Here is a 13,588-nt window from a genome sequence, read left to right as displayed (position 1 = left end):
GGTAAGAAACATAGCTATTTCGCACATACAGCGCAAACGCATGGCTATTCTTATTACTAATTTCGCTTTGCCTAAAGCTAAGCTTCCAGAGTCGCTTTCATCAAAAAGGGGTAAATAAACACACAATTCAAATCAGACCTGAAGGGATGAGTTGTAAGAGACACCTTTGAATAAATTTGGCTCCGAGATGCTGCCAGTCTGTGACTTCCATTACAAGAAGCCTAAAGCTCTTCTAGATACAAAACAGGCGAGCGAAAAGGAAAAACATCACGGCACCAGTTAATAATACCCTTAACAGCTGGTTTGGCATCAGTGAAACCTACCCTATGCTTAACATAATACATTGTGAGTGCCATGACAATGCTAACCAGGATCAGTTGTAGGGGCCATAGAAAACTCCTCAGAGGGTGGTGGTAAAGCTGTAGTCTGCAAGCAGATGGCAGATAGCATTGATCGGATCCAAGCCCCGAAAAGGCTGAGGGATAGATGCGCCGTCCTGGAAACTAGAAAGGAGAGGTGAGTGGAAAGGTCTCCCCACCCTGTCCCAAAAGAGAAATCCACACCACTGACTGGTATTGACGTACATTAACGGTCCCAGACGTTGTAATTTAATTCTAACAGCGTGCATCACTAATAATGCTAACTGATGTAATGTTCAATATGCATAAAGTGGTTAGAGGCTGACCCGAGATGGGCGAAGGCTGCAAAAGCTCATTCGAGGGCCCTTGACGCTTTCATTCACAATGGTATGTGACCTGACAATGAGGTCGAAGGTCACACTTGGTATTTCAAGCACTAGTCGAATAGTTGGGGCATACTCCGGGAACTGGGTCAAGACACAGCAGGTTGGTTCTTTAGAGAGAAAGGAAAATAGTGTCTGTGATCGAGTGAGCACATCACTTACCTATTCCTAGAATACGGTGCTATGTAATACTGTTCAGCGGTTAAATTATATGCTGCTGACTCATGTTTTCTGAAATGAGATACTCTTGGTCATGGTCAAGCTTCATTGGTCAAGCTTCTAACCTCACTACCTGCCCCATATTCTGACAGCAAAACAAGAAATACAGTAGCTCCACACAAAGGTAGAGGTGGAAATGTTTTTTTGCTAAATCAGCCGTTAGTTCTTTTATTTTGATGGGCGGTGGAAAAGAAAGAGGGCTGGAAAAACACTAGAAGAATGAGAGCTCATCATTCCTGTCCTGACATCATGAGTGGCACTGATCCTACTCCGAGGTTCCAGCTGAGACCTCCAGTCTGTTGAGGGAGCGGGAAAAGCTGTATCTCCTCTGGAAGACGGCCATGACAAACAAAACATGGCCTGACCCTTCAATCTCAAAACCCTGCTCCAGCCAAAGCACTATTTATACGCACTCAGTAACTCAGTAAAAGGAAATGGTAATGAATTTGTCGTAACAGTGCTCTTTGCACATCATACCAAGGCACTAAAAATATACAACAGAGCAGGCTGCTAAAAAGACTGATCAAATATAAAATGGAATCTCTATTCCTGTCATATTCCTATGGCATGAAGTATCTAAATATCACATGCTTTCTCAGAGGGATAACCATCTGCCAGCCTTCGGCGCACACTTATATAAACGTACATACTAGAAGAAAAGTGAAGAGAGAAACTATTTTATTATCTCTTCCTCTGATCTGATACAGTCAGCTTCAAAACACTTCAGGCCTGACTGCCTTTATTGTGTTAGTTCGACGTTTGCGCAGATTTGAGGTGCAGAAAGAGCTGATAATGGATTGGAAGGGTAAATTAAATAACTTGTGTTTTATGATAAACTCAATCAAAAAGCTATCATTGTCTGTCCTAGGAGTGATATTGAAGGAAACTAGAAAGACAAGTAATGAGAATCTTCAAGCCTGCTATTCAAGAAAAGGAAAAATGAAACCGCAAACTGGCAGCTAAAGCTGATAAATTTGGAGGAGAGATTCTTTCGGGCAAGATTATTAATTAATAATCCTTTAATGTATAGAAGGCGGGGCTAGTTGTCACATGGGCAATATTACAGTTTCTGAGTCAAAAATCAAGAGCTTTGTATTTTCCTTTAAAACATCTACTTCAAACCCCCCCAAAAAATATATAACGACAAGTTAATAAATAAATATTAATAAACTAGTAATATTAAATTGTTGTTGTTGTTTCTAAGACACAATAAAAACACTACTGGGGCAAGTTGTCACAAAAGGTAAACTGCATATAGGCTATCTTTAAGGCAATGTCCAATACAGAAATTGACTTTCAAAAATAAGCCAACCTTACGTAATATTCACTAGAACAAAAAGTGTGACAACTAGCCCCCTTCTTCCCCACTATAAATGTAACTGACTATAAATGCTCGTGACTCTTTTAATTGTGACATACTAATTTACATCTAATTGTGATCGTGTGGGAAAAGGCGCCAAGAGTGTCTCAGCACGCAGCTATTCATGTAGAGTGGGCACGGAGCTTTAATACAGCCCACAGCCCACTCCACACCGGCAGAGAGACTCGAGAGGAGGCTGGCACTGACAAGCTCGAAGGTGAGGATGTCAGGGATATTTAAAACATCCGTCAATCACGGCAAAGGCCGAGTGCACGGAACATAACGACTCGAAGCGAGATTAATTCTGACATGGCACACTTCGTTTCCCACAGAGGCGAACCGCTTTGACATAAAGGTGGACGTTTACGCCTGTAACGTTGAGATTGATGCTATAACATCTCTTAATAAAACAAACTCTTATTGACAGTATAAGAGTGCCACATACAAAGACTCTAGCTATAGTTTATTTACTGGATTACTTTGGAAAAACAAGCGCTTACTTTACTTTTAGTCATTTAGCAGACGCTTTTATCCAAAGCGACTTACAAATAAGAAAAAGTAACTAAAACTAAAAGTTAACACTCTGTAAATATTCTATACCCACCCATTTAAGAAAATACAGAAATTAAATAAAATTGACAAATGCATACAACAACATTTCAATAGTAAACATATAAAGGAAAAAAATAAATAAATATTTACCTAAATTTATTGAATTAATTTATATCAATTTAAAAATACACCGGTGGATCCAGATAACATCAGACCCAACTTTTATGAGCCGATTGTGAATCAAAAACATACAGTGTGGTGCGATTCCCAAAAAACGACTCTTTTGATTCCTTTTAGTGAAACATGATCAAATCGCGAACAACTGCCCAAGGAAATAGTCTTTTTTTGTAAATCAAATATGCATGAGCTCTGTAAACAGTTCTATTCAGTCAATGAGCAAATGGAATATATTAATACATTGTGTTCGTAGCTTCAATGCATCATAGCCTGTAGAGTTAGTTCCCAATAATTGCTAGAAAACCTACGTAAACAACGTTTTTGCAACAGTTATTACATTTAAATCTGAAACTCTCATCATTTGTCAACAGAGCGCTATGGACAGGTAAACATGGATTCATTTTTTCCAACTATTTCTTACTCAGAAGTACTAAAAGATTCGGCAGTGCGTCCATTAAGAAGAATCGGAACCAAAATCGCTTAGAATTTGCATCACTACAAAGAAACTATAACACAATGTGAGCTACTTCAAGAATGCAACTGAAACGAAAATGGCATCACTACGACCCATTCGTTATGCGCACGTTTTAGGCATCAAACTCTCAATAAACATATAGAAGTGTTTAATATAAAACACGTAACTTTTGGATGTCGCGCTCTCCAGTAGTCTGCTTATTTCACCACAATAAACCTTTAACTCCAGTTACGAGTGATCTAATGCTGACTGGGTGGTTGAAGTGTACGTTAAACGACCAATTTTCGATAAATGTTTTGTGATTATTCACCGACCTCTCATGCAACACATTTACGTTCTTAATACACGTATTCTTTCCAACGTGAAGCTCTTTTCAATCGTATGAAAAACCAAAGCCAGTCGCGAACCCTCTGTGGAAGGGCGCCGAGCTAGAATGCCCCAAAACCTCATCTTTCAGTTCACTTACTAGGCTACAAGCAAACACAGACGAGTCTACTTTTTTCTTAAAATCATTCTCATCATTTCAAACATCTCGTGCATACACAACATAAAGATACAAACACAGTACCTTCGACTGTCAAACAGTTGCCCGCCTCACCGAAGAAAATATATATTAGTGTCTGCTGAAGAAAATAGGTCATTTAATCGTAATAAAGATTCTGAGATTTGAATGAGTCTAATGGAGCTTTACAGTGAATATTATGCAGATATTACATTGCAATTAAAAATTCGTCTAATCGCCTCTCCTGCAGCCCAACAGTTCTAACCTACATCCAATTTGCCGAATTCCCATCTGAATTAGTCTTTGCGAGAATTTACAGACAGCCAACCCACATACTGTCACATTGATACTGACTATCCAAATAACTGAACAACTGATAGGTGTTGGACAAAGCCTGATTCATATAGCCTAATCAAACCCTCCTCCCTATGCAGTTAAGCGTATCCCTAAAAGTGTGATATGCAGTGGTAAACTGAGCTATCCAACAAACGCATCGTTTACATTCTGCATATTCCCAGAGAATGCCCCTGTACCCACATAACCTGCTTGTTACTTATTTCAGTAAAGCAATTAAACCACAGGGAATCTAACCAAGTTAGCCATCCACTATTGCTGCTCAATGCAGATATCTTCTTGTTTAATGCGTCAGTTAATAGACACTGAGGTGTCAAACCGCATATAAAATGTTCACATCGCACTCCTCGGCTGTTCCGACGCAATCAAGTATCGATACATTCACTGTGAACGCCGAAGAAAACAGCGCTCGACATGCATCCGAGCTCAAAAAACTGCATTTTCCCCCCAAACAAACTGCATTGAAAAGTCACGCCTGTGCGTAAAGAGCAGAGGGTACTTACTTGTGCTTTTTATGCCTTGGTTTATTATCCTCGCCATGCGTAAAATCTCAAACTTGAGCACATTTTCTCGGCAGCAGTGTGTAAAGCTCCGCTTGCACTTTCCGAGTGTGAAGAGTCTCAGCACGGCATGAATGAGGAGGAATGCGGTCCGCGCGCCCTGATCGAGACGCAGCCTCGTTTTGAGTCTCAGGGAACGCGCTGCCTGATACATATATCTCGCGCCGCGGCCAGGCGGCGACATTGAGCGCGCTAGAGCCTGTATGGTGAAATATACAGTTAGTCTGTAGTATTGAATACCGGTCCGTTGCACCACCTGTCGATGTATCTAAGCACATTTATTACAATCACACAGACGACTGTTTGTTTGTCTTTTGTGTATGTCAGCCAAGCATAAAGTAAAAGCTATGTATAAAATCGCTTTAGGCGAGTAATGCCGCCATTAATCAAAGCAATTAGAAATTAGCCAAAAGAGTGAAATATTCCCTATGTGTGTGTGTTTTTAATAAATATGTTTAAAATGAAATGGAGGGTTAAGCCTACAATAATTATTTTATTTTGAACAAGTATAGGTTTCACGGGCTTTTTAAAAATTTGTAATGACAAAAAAGATACATATTACAAGTGCACGTTTTTCACCTGATACCAAATAGACCTTGACGAACAGTAGTCACGTTGGCAAGATGGAGTAACCATAGCAACCGTACACTGTCGAAATGCTCTCCATTGTGATCAGTTTCTGTCCAAGTCAATATACATAGTAAGGGGGACAGTAAAGGAACCATGACATATTGTGCCCCAAAAATTACTTCAGGCCACGTTTACATTTAATCATTATGTAGATGTATGAAATAGATTTTTATTTATTTATTTATTTATTTTAAAATAGTAGGCATTTGTTATAGGGTTGTAGTTTGTTTCCAATTTGTTGCAGACAAATATGTGAATAGCCTGTTATATACTGTACATTTGATTATATAAGAGTTACATACTGTTTCTTGAAATAAATTGTTGCAAAACTCCCAGTCTCCCCAATGCTGTGTTTTTAGGAGATTTCTAGCCATGCATTTTCACAGATACATCAGAAATGTGCATACAATAGAGTTCAACACTGGAGACTAACATAAAATGCAGACTATACAAGAATAAATGTGGGGAATATGCAGTATATTGAAACCAAAAATTAACAATTGTCATCTGAATTTTGAAAATACTCAAACTAGGTTGCTTTAACCTTAATAAAAATAAAAAAGTGAAAAAATGTGTGACCAGAACACAGACATATAAAACGAAATAAACAATTATTTAAAAACAATACTTTGCCAAAAAAAGATGGTATCCATCCAATATTTACTTTATATGGTATTATAAATACTTAGATTACATTGAGGTTAGGTTCTTGTTTGACCAGTGATAGACAAAGACCATCTTATGTTAGAATGTATTTGACCACCCGCTGAGCTTTACAATCCCATCATCCTATTGCACACATAACCTTCCTCAGAAAGAAACCAAAGCTTCTCTGATAAACACTGTGGATTCAGGATCAAACTTGCACACCCACTGACAAATCCACTGCTAGACTGAAGACGAAGTCTGAATGCACAAACAAGGCTGTCAGAACAGTCAAAACTTAGACTAAAATAAACTTCAGCTGAAATTCTACTCTAACCTTTATAACACTGGTTTGCATGGTTGTATTTCTGTAGACAATTTTGCAGTGATGTGAGGCTTTTCTGGTACATCATCACTGATTGCTTCAATGGACAGATGCTTCAAGCTGTTTACAACAAATAACAGTGTCTGCCCTTATTTTGTCCTTGTTTGTAAGATGCTGTCTGACCAAAAAAGTGACAAGTTTACAAAAATACGTACAGTATAGTGTGTTGGTGACAATATAATAGGCCAGTGACCATTTCACAAATGAAGAGATTTATAAATGTTTTAGGCAAACACATTTTCATGTCAGCAAAACAAAGCACAGCAGAATCTGGCAGGGTGAGAAAAATGACAAAATCGGTGAGCATCAGGCTGAAGTGCTCTGATTCTCAATTGTCCACTGATTTCCTAAAGGTAAAGGAACTTTGAGGACTAAATGTGAACAAGTTTGTTGCTGTTGACTGGTGGAAAACAAATAGACTGGTGGTCTTCCATTTGCTTAGTAAAGTGTAAGAAGAAGAGAAGGTTTGTGTTGAGCTGGAATTCAAAGTTTGTTTCTGTCAATTGAATTTAACAAAATTCATATACTATAACAAAGCCTTTTTTAACAATAGAAAACTTTAAATGTTGGCTTGACAAAGTCAAAAATGTGGAGTTTAAAAACCTTTGACGTTTTAAGGTTTATAGGCCACAAGATAGATTACTACAAAGTAATATTGACTACAAAGTCTATACACATTTCCTGCTCATTTCTTTGGGATTATCTGTGCACCCTTTTATAGATCCAATTTGTTGCATGCTAGTTTATTTGTGAAATAGCATTGATTTTAGTTGTGCCTGTCCCTATACATCACAAAAATTACAACTGCTATTGTTAATTTTTAAACTTCTAAGTTGATGTTCTTGGCCAGAATAAGCTACAGCACGCATCAGACTTTAAACCAAGAGCCAAGCGTTTCACTTGTAAGACTAATACCACCACAAAATGTACATCATCACGCCGTGCCAGTCAAAACTGCCTAGAAATCACTGAGTAATTCACAAGAGCACACTGAGAAAACGAATGAAATTGAAGGGCTTCTACAAACCGACTCTATCAGAGTCACCGAGTTCAACAGGCAGTATTAATCTGTACATGAGATAGGAGACCAGAGAGCTTCTACAGGTGTTGATCAGGTGCTTTTAAAGGCAGGTGCGGGATGACTCAGGTCATTCAGTAGTTGGCCTTGCATCTTAAAAACAAAGTGCTCTGAATGTAAGTGTGCCGCTCCTCCCTGGGGATGTTTGCAAGGTCACTGGCATTAAAAAAGTCTGACTAAGATTGATTAGGTCTAAAACTTTTCTCTCTAACTCCTGGAGTTTTGATGAAGCGTGGTGATCGCAGGGATATTAGTCATTTTCTCTTTTATCCCTAATATGGATGTATATTATCCAGCAAATGAAGACAAGAATGTTCCAACTTCCCAGTGTATTTTCGTAGCCTTATCCATACAGGTCCAGTATGTGGGCTGTAACAGAGCCTCCCCAGTCACCTTTTCAAAACCTTTTAGAGAAACATGGATTCGGGGGTCTGCTGTGATGGCTGTTGCTTTTGCAAACCCGCAGCTGTAAGTTGCTCCCTGCTCTCTGCATCAGTATCATGTCCCACAGTTCACGGCCACACATTTCCTTGCAGGACATTGTTCCACCAAGCAAAGGCTTCCATATAATGTTAGACTGCTTGCGGGGCTCATGGCATATCTCTCCTGGCCAGCGCCGCCTTGATGTCAGCCATGCATCTCTTTCACATCCACCGCAACACCCAATCATAATTAAAATCTTGTGTGGAAGCGGGAGCAGGGGAAGCTAATTAGGGACAAACACTTTCTTTTTCTCCAGCTCAAATCAAAAAGAAGAGAAAGGACCGGCTGCTTCTGCACCCCTGTGATGTGTGACTGGGGCAAGTAGGAGGAACCGGTGGAAACTGAGTGTGTTTTTTTCCCTCCATTCTTCAACGCTTTTTTTTTTTTGATCATGTGGAGCATCACAGACACGCTTTATCTTCTTTGCTCACGCTGCAGTTCTGTGTGAATTAGGTCTGTCTAACTCACTAAATGATCGGAGTGAGGACAGTAAGGAGCAGAGAGCAAAGGAGCGTGGGCGTGGGGACACTGTCTGGTGTCTGCATCCAGAAATAAGCTTCGTTTTGTTCCTCCCTGGCTGGGTAATTAGATGTTAGACTTAGTGTGTTTTTGTCTAATGGATGTGTTACATTTGCGATGTACAGAGCTTTGATGTCCTTCTTTACACTGAGCATTAAGTCATTACGTAAAAACCAATATATCAAACTTCATTTATAAATAGCTAATTGTATATATCTTTTTTTTTTGTACATTTCCTGCTCTTCACACGAAAATCAATATCATTGATACGGAAGCTAGGAATCAAGCATGTAATGCAACTCGAAGACATGCTGATGATGTTACAATAATATTTGATGAAAAGTATCAAATTTAGATGGTCATATAGATTTAGACCTTGCGTTGTAATATGATCGCACAGAGATCGCATACACAAAGTCGCTGCATTCATACACTCAGTCAGTTTGGGATTCACAGGGAACTGACGGGGAAGAGAAGAAATTGTTGAATAAAGTCATTATTTTTGTTTTCTTTGTGCACAAAAAGTATTTTTGTAGCTTCATAAAGTTAAGGTTGAACCGCTGATGTCAAATTGACTATTTTAACAAAGTCCTTACTAAATTTCTTGGCCTTGTCAGTTGCATTGCTGTTTATGCATGGTCAAAAAGCTTTCTTCTGAAGGAAGGTCTTACAGGTTTGGAATGACATGAGGGTGAGTAATTAATAACATTCATTTTCATTTTTGGGGGGTAAACTAACCGTTTAAGGGAGTCTGAACCAAAATTTGTGTGAACATACCATCAATTGACCTTTCTCTAAGCTCCACCCCTTGGTTACATCAAACACAGATAGCGGATCTAACATTCGAAATGAGCAAAAGTTTGACTGTGAATTGGTTGGTAGCAACAGTTGTGGTCAGTAATGTTTTAAAGGCAGGGCTTAGTGAAGGGTCATAGACTGCAACCATTTTAACCCCTACACCAAGATATGGTAACCAAGTCAACAACAACTTCAGATATGAGTTCATGGCCTTTCACATTTGTATAAAACACCAGCGATTTCATCATCAAACTTAAGAAGAGAAAAAGACTACATATGCTTCTGCCAAAACGGTTGTAATTGCTTGCTCAGTCCTGCCCTCGTAATTGGGCAGTGCATCACCTGAATGTCACATTCTTAGTTTTAATTGCCTTTCACGGTATGCATGCATCGCCTTCCTGACTAAATATTGCACCCTATACTGGGCTGCCTATTATGTTATGTATAAGACATTGTAGTCTAACATCCCTCGACACCAATTACTTGCCCATATCAGACCGATCATTAGTCCTGACCAAAGTCAAAGACTGAGGCCTGACACAGTGAGCGTAAAGGAAATCTCTCTCGCTCTCTTTGTGTCTCTTTCCCCCTCCTTCCCTCCTCCCAATCACTTTCATGTGCCAGACTCTGATCCTCTATTTGCGATTCATTACCAGACCATGAAGCGTTCCTAGTGTCTGCAGGAGCCGGACATCGCTTCCCGTTTCTCTCGGCCATCTATCGGTGTAATGCGTTGCTTCTTGTTGTCGCCAAGGCAGCACTTACCAACACCCATCCCCTCGGCAACATCCTTGTACTGGTTTCTGACGAACGGAAATGAATTATTGAGTTGTGACAAAGACATTGTTATGCTATAAATAAAGAGAGAAAGAAGGCTGATGCATGAAAAATAATAACGGTTTAAGATGCACATACTCACCAACACATCATCGATCAAATTCATCACTCCAGCTGCTGTCAAACATTTGGTGAAAGCATCTTAAAAATGCATTCGGGTCTCTTAAATGACAGAACAAAGTGTTTTCATATTTTAGGTTAGATCAACTGAGAACAACTGAATCATCTTTATTGTATTAAATCTTTTTCCTAGGGAGCTGCCAGAGCTTTCAACTTCCTGGCAGCGCGTCGCTACAGACCTGTGACATCCCTTTGCTCCTCGCCAGTTCGGTAACAAAGGACTCCTACTCAAAAGACTACTGTAAGACAAGATAAGAGAAGGTGTCCGCGTTATCAATTCCAGCATGCATCAGTGCAGTGGTGTAAATGAGTGAGGATAAAGAGGGGCTGGTGAAGCCCTCAGGGAGCACCCATCCCTGAAAGCAAGAGCCAGAGGAAGAGACAGGAACAGAAAGAAAGGGTAAGAGGAAGAGAGAAAGTCCCATTGCCTGTCAGATCTCATGACTTTCTTTGTCCTTGCAGTAGTACGTTGTTATTTCTGGAACCTTATCTAACAAGAATTTTTGCCATGTGTTTGGAGAACCGAAAGAGGAGCATTCAAACCAGCCACAGCCCTGCTCTACCCTCCAGATGATTTTACCAGATAGACTGGCCATTCATGAGTAAACCTCAAATGGTTCACCTCAGCTTTGTTGAGGGCCCATGTCTTGTAGACTTGTTATAGAAAAAACACAGTTGAGATCTCAGTTGTTTTTCGCAGATAGAAATATGAATAAATGGAAGGGAAATTGGAAGAAGACTGGTCCACTGAGAAAAGAGACCTCAGTAAACTCAGATTCAGAAATCTCAATGATGTCACAAATTCTGCTTTGATTTGCAAAGACAGATCACAGTATGCATGTTTCTCATCACTGCTTCTCAGATATTTCTCATTAAAAAAAAGTAATTGAACACCCATATAGAGTATCAGAAAAAAAACTCAACAACGCTTCAAATTTGCTCAGACTTGGCAATACAGATTATTATATGAAATCAAAGCTTTCTCATCATTGCTCTACAGATGTGTCTCCTGAGAACAAAGACCTCAAGTAATCGTTCAAGATTCAAGATTTTTATTCGTCACATACACAATTATACAGAGTATAACCAGCAGTGAAATGTAAGTCAGGTCCGCTCAAAGGACAGTGCAATTGTATAGACACATATTAAGAAAAAGAAAAGTAGAAAAAAAATTATAAAAAGAATAAAATAAAAGATAAAAAAATATAAATATGAATGTGCAGGTCAGTATGTTGTTGACTTAAATAGTACTATAACAGGAATGTGCAAAAGAATGTGCAAAAAAGTTGTACAGGGTATTTAAATAGCAGCATATGAGGTAGAAAAAATTATGAATAGCTTATTGATATAGTGATGTTAACATGGAGTCAAGTGATGTTATGACACAGAGTTAGAGTTTAGGAGCCTGATGGCCTGGGGGAAGAAGCTCCTCCTAAGTCTCTCAGTTTTTGCCATCAGGCTACGGAAGCGCTTACCAGATGGAAGCAAAGTGAATAGATGGGTACCAGGGTGATTTGAGTCCTTGATGATTTTGACAGCTCTATTTTTGCAGTGTTTGAGGTAGATGTCCTGCAGAGAGGGGAGAGCAAACCCTGAGATGCGCTCAGCTAAGCGCACAACTCTCTGTAGTGCTTTGCAGTCCTGATTGGAGCTGTTTCGATACCACACTGAGATGTAGGTTTCAGTGAGCTTCTGAATAATCTAATCGTATAGGTTTCATGTGAGCTTCTGAATAAATCTCAATGATTTCTTAAACACTGCTCAGATTTGCCAAGAGAGAGTATGAACTCAAATATTTCTGATCACTGCTCCTGAGATGTTCCTCCTGAAGAAAAAAGACCCCAGCAATCTCACCTGTGCCTCCTCTAGAGTTTTGGAAGAGCTCTCATCAGTGTCTCAAACTGTGCTCAGATTTGCCAAAATGAATTTTAATATAAACTTTCTCATCTTCCAATTCTAAATGATCTGACCTATTCTATCCACGTTCACTTTATTTCTCTACACTTCTACCATCTCAACATTTTTCTCATTTGAATTTATTTTAAGGAATTAGGGTCAACATCTCACACAATGTTGAAACTTAAATGAAACATAAATAACAATTATTTTATGATTTCTGTGCATGACAGCAGATCTCAAGATGTTGTGAATTTTCCATTTGCACGTGCATGACTGCATTTTCTGCCTGAACTTACCAACCTATCCATACCTTGGATGTGTGTCTAATAGAGAAACTGAAGAGTGGATCTAGATGTAGATTTGATGGAGGGCTTCAGTCAGGTGGAGACAACCCCTCCCTCCTCTCAGCCCACTACAGCTGGAAAGACTGACATGGATGCACACGGCCTGATTTACTAGGTGTGCTGGCAGTTATCTAAATGCAAAGTGATGGCGTAATGGCACTCGCAGCTCTATGTAAATGGCCGGAGAGGGCCCCGCTCCACTCTCAGCCCTCACATGAGACCCCACAGCGGGGCATTAGCCCAGCCAAATGTAGCAGAAGTGATATGCTCAGACAAAATATGGGGATTATATGTCAGGGTTGAGGGAGGGAGAGAGGAGGGATGACAGACAGAGTGGGATGATGGGAAAAAATGGACTGCTCATCATGCATCTGCTGATAAGGATAGGACAGTTGGAAAAGAGGCAATTGAGGTGTTAGTCATCGAGTACCACTGAGTGGACAAAAACAAACTCAGATGCACAGTGTGAAATAGAAAGTCTCCAATTTAGAAGATGCTTTTATTCATTATTCGCCAATATTGTACTGTAATGCAGTGTGGGATATCTGAGATCTGCAGGACATTTGGTCTTTTCCGACAGAGACAATTAATTAATTCAGAGCTAGAGCCACGCAGAATTGCCAATGTGACAGAGCATAGTGCTCTCCATTCACTGTGTGTGAAGTCTGGTGTGTTGCCTCAGTTTTTTGAGATTGGTTTTGAGCAATGGAAAAAACAACAGTTTGAGATACTAAAATCAAATGATCAGTGAGTGCTAGAAGTACTTCAGCCATGAGAGTGCATAGAGGAATACAAGAAGACTCATGAAGCTTAAACACTGAACTTGAACCCATTTTACTGCTATAATACAGGTATTTTAGAGTGAATAAGATAACTTTATCCATCAGGATTTCATTGGATCATGAAAAT

General features: G+C 39.5%; 1 protein-coding gene across 1 annotated transcript in view; it reads right to left on the bottom strand.

The window, feature by feature from the left end:
* Window positions 1-5,047, bottom strand: part of LOC306859965 (plexin-A1-like) — a 223,554-nt gene extending 218,507 nt beyond the window's left edge. The window contains exon 1 of the mRNA XM_079401423.1: window positions 4,885-5,047. The gene's annotated coding sequence lies outside the window, so the exon portion shown is untranslated. The remainder of the gene's footprint in view (window positions 1-4,884) is intronic.
* Between the last annotated feature and the right edge of the window lie 8,541 nt (window positions 5,048-13,588).

This window comes from Barbus barbus (assembly GCF_936440315.1).
Source record: "Barbus barbus genome assembly, chromosome: 40".
NCBI classification, from domain to species: domain Eukaryota; kingdom Metazoa; phylum Chordata; class Actinopteri; order Cypriniformes; family Cyprinidae; genus Barbus; species Barbus barbus.
This window is presented reverse-complemented; position numbering and strand designations above follow the sequence as displayed.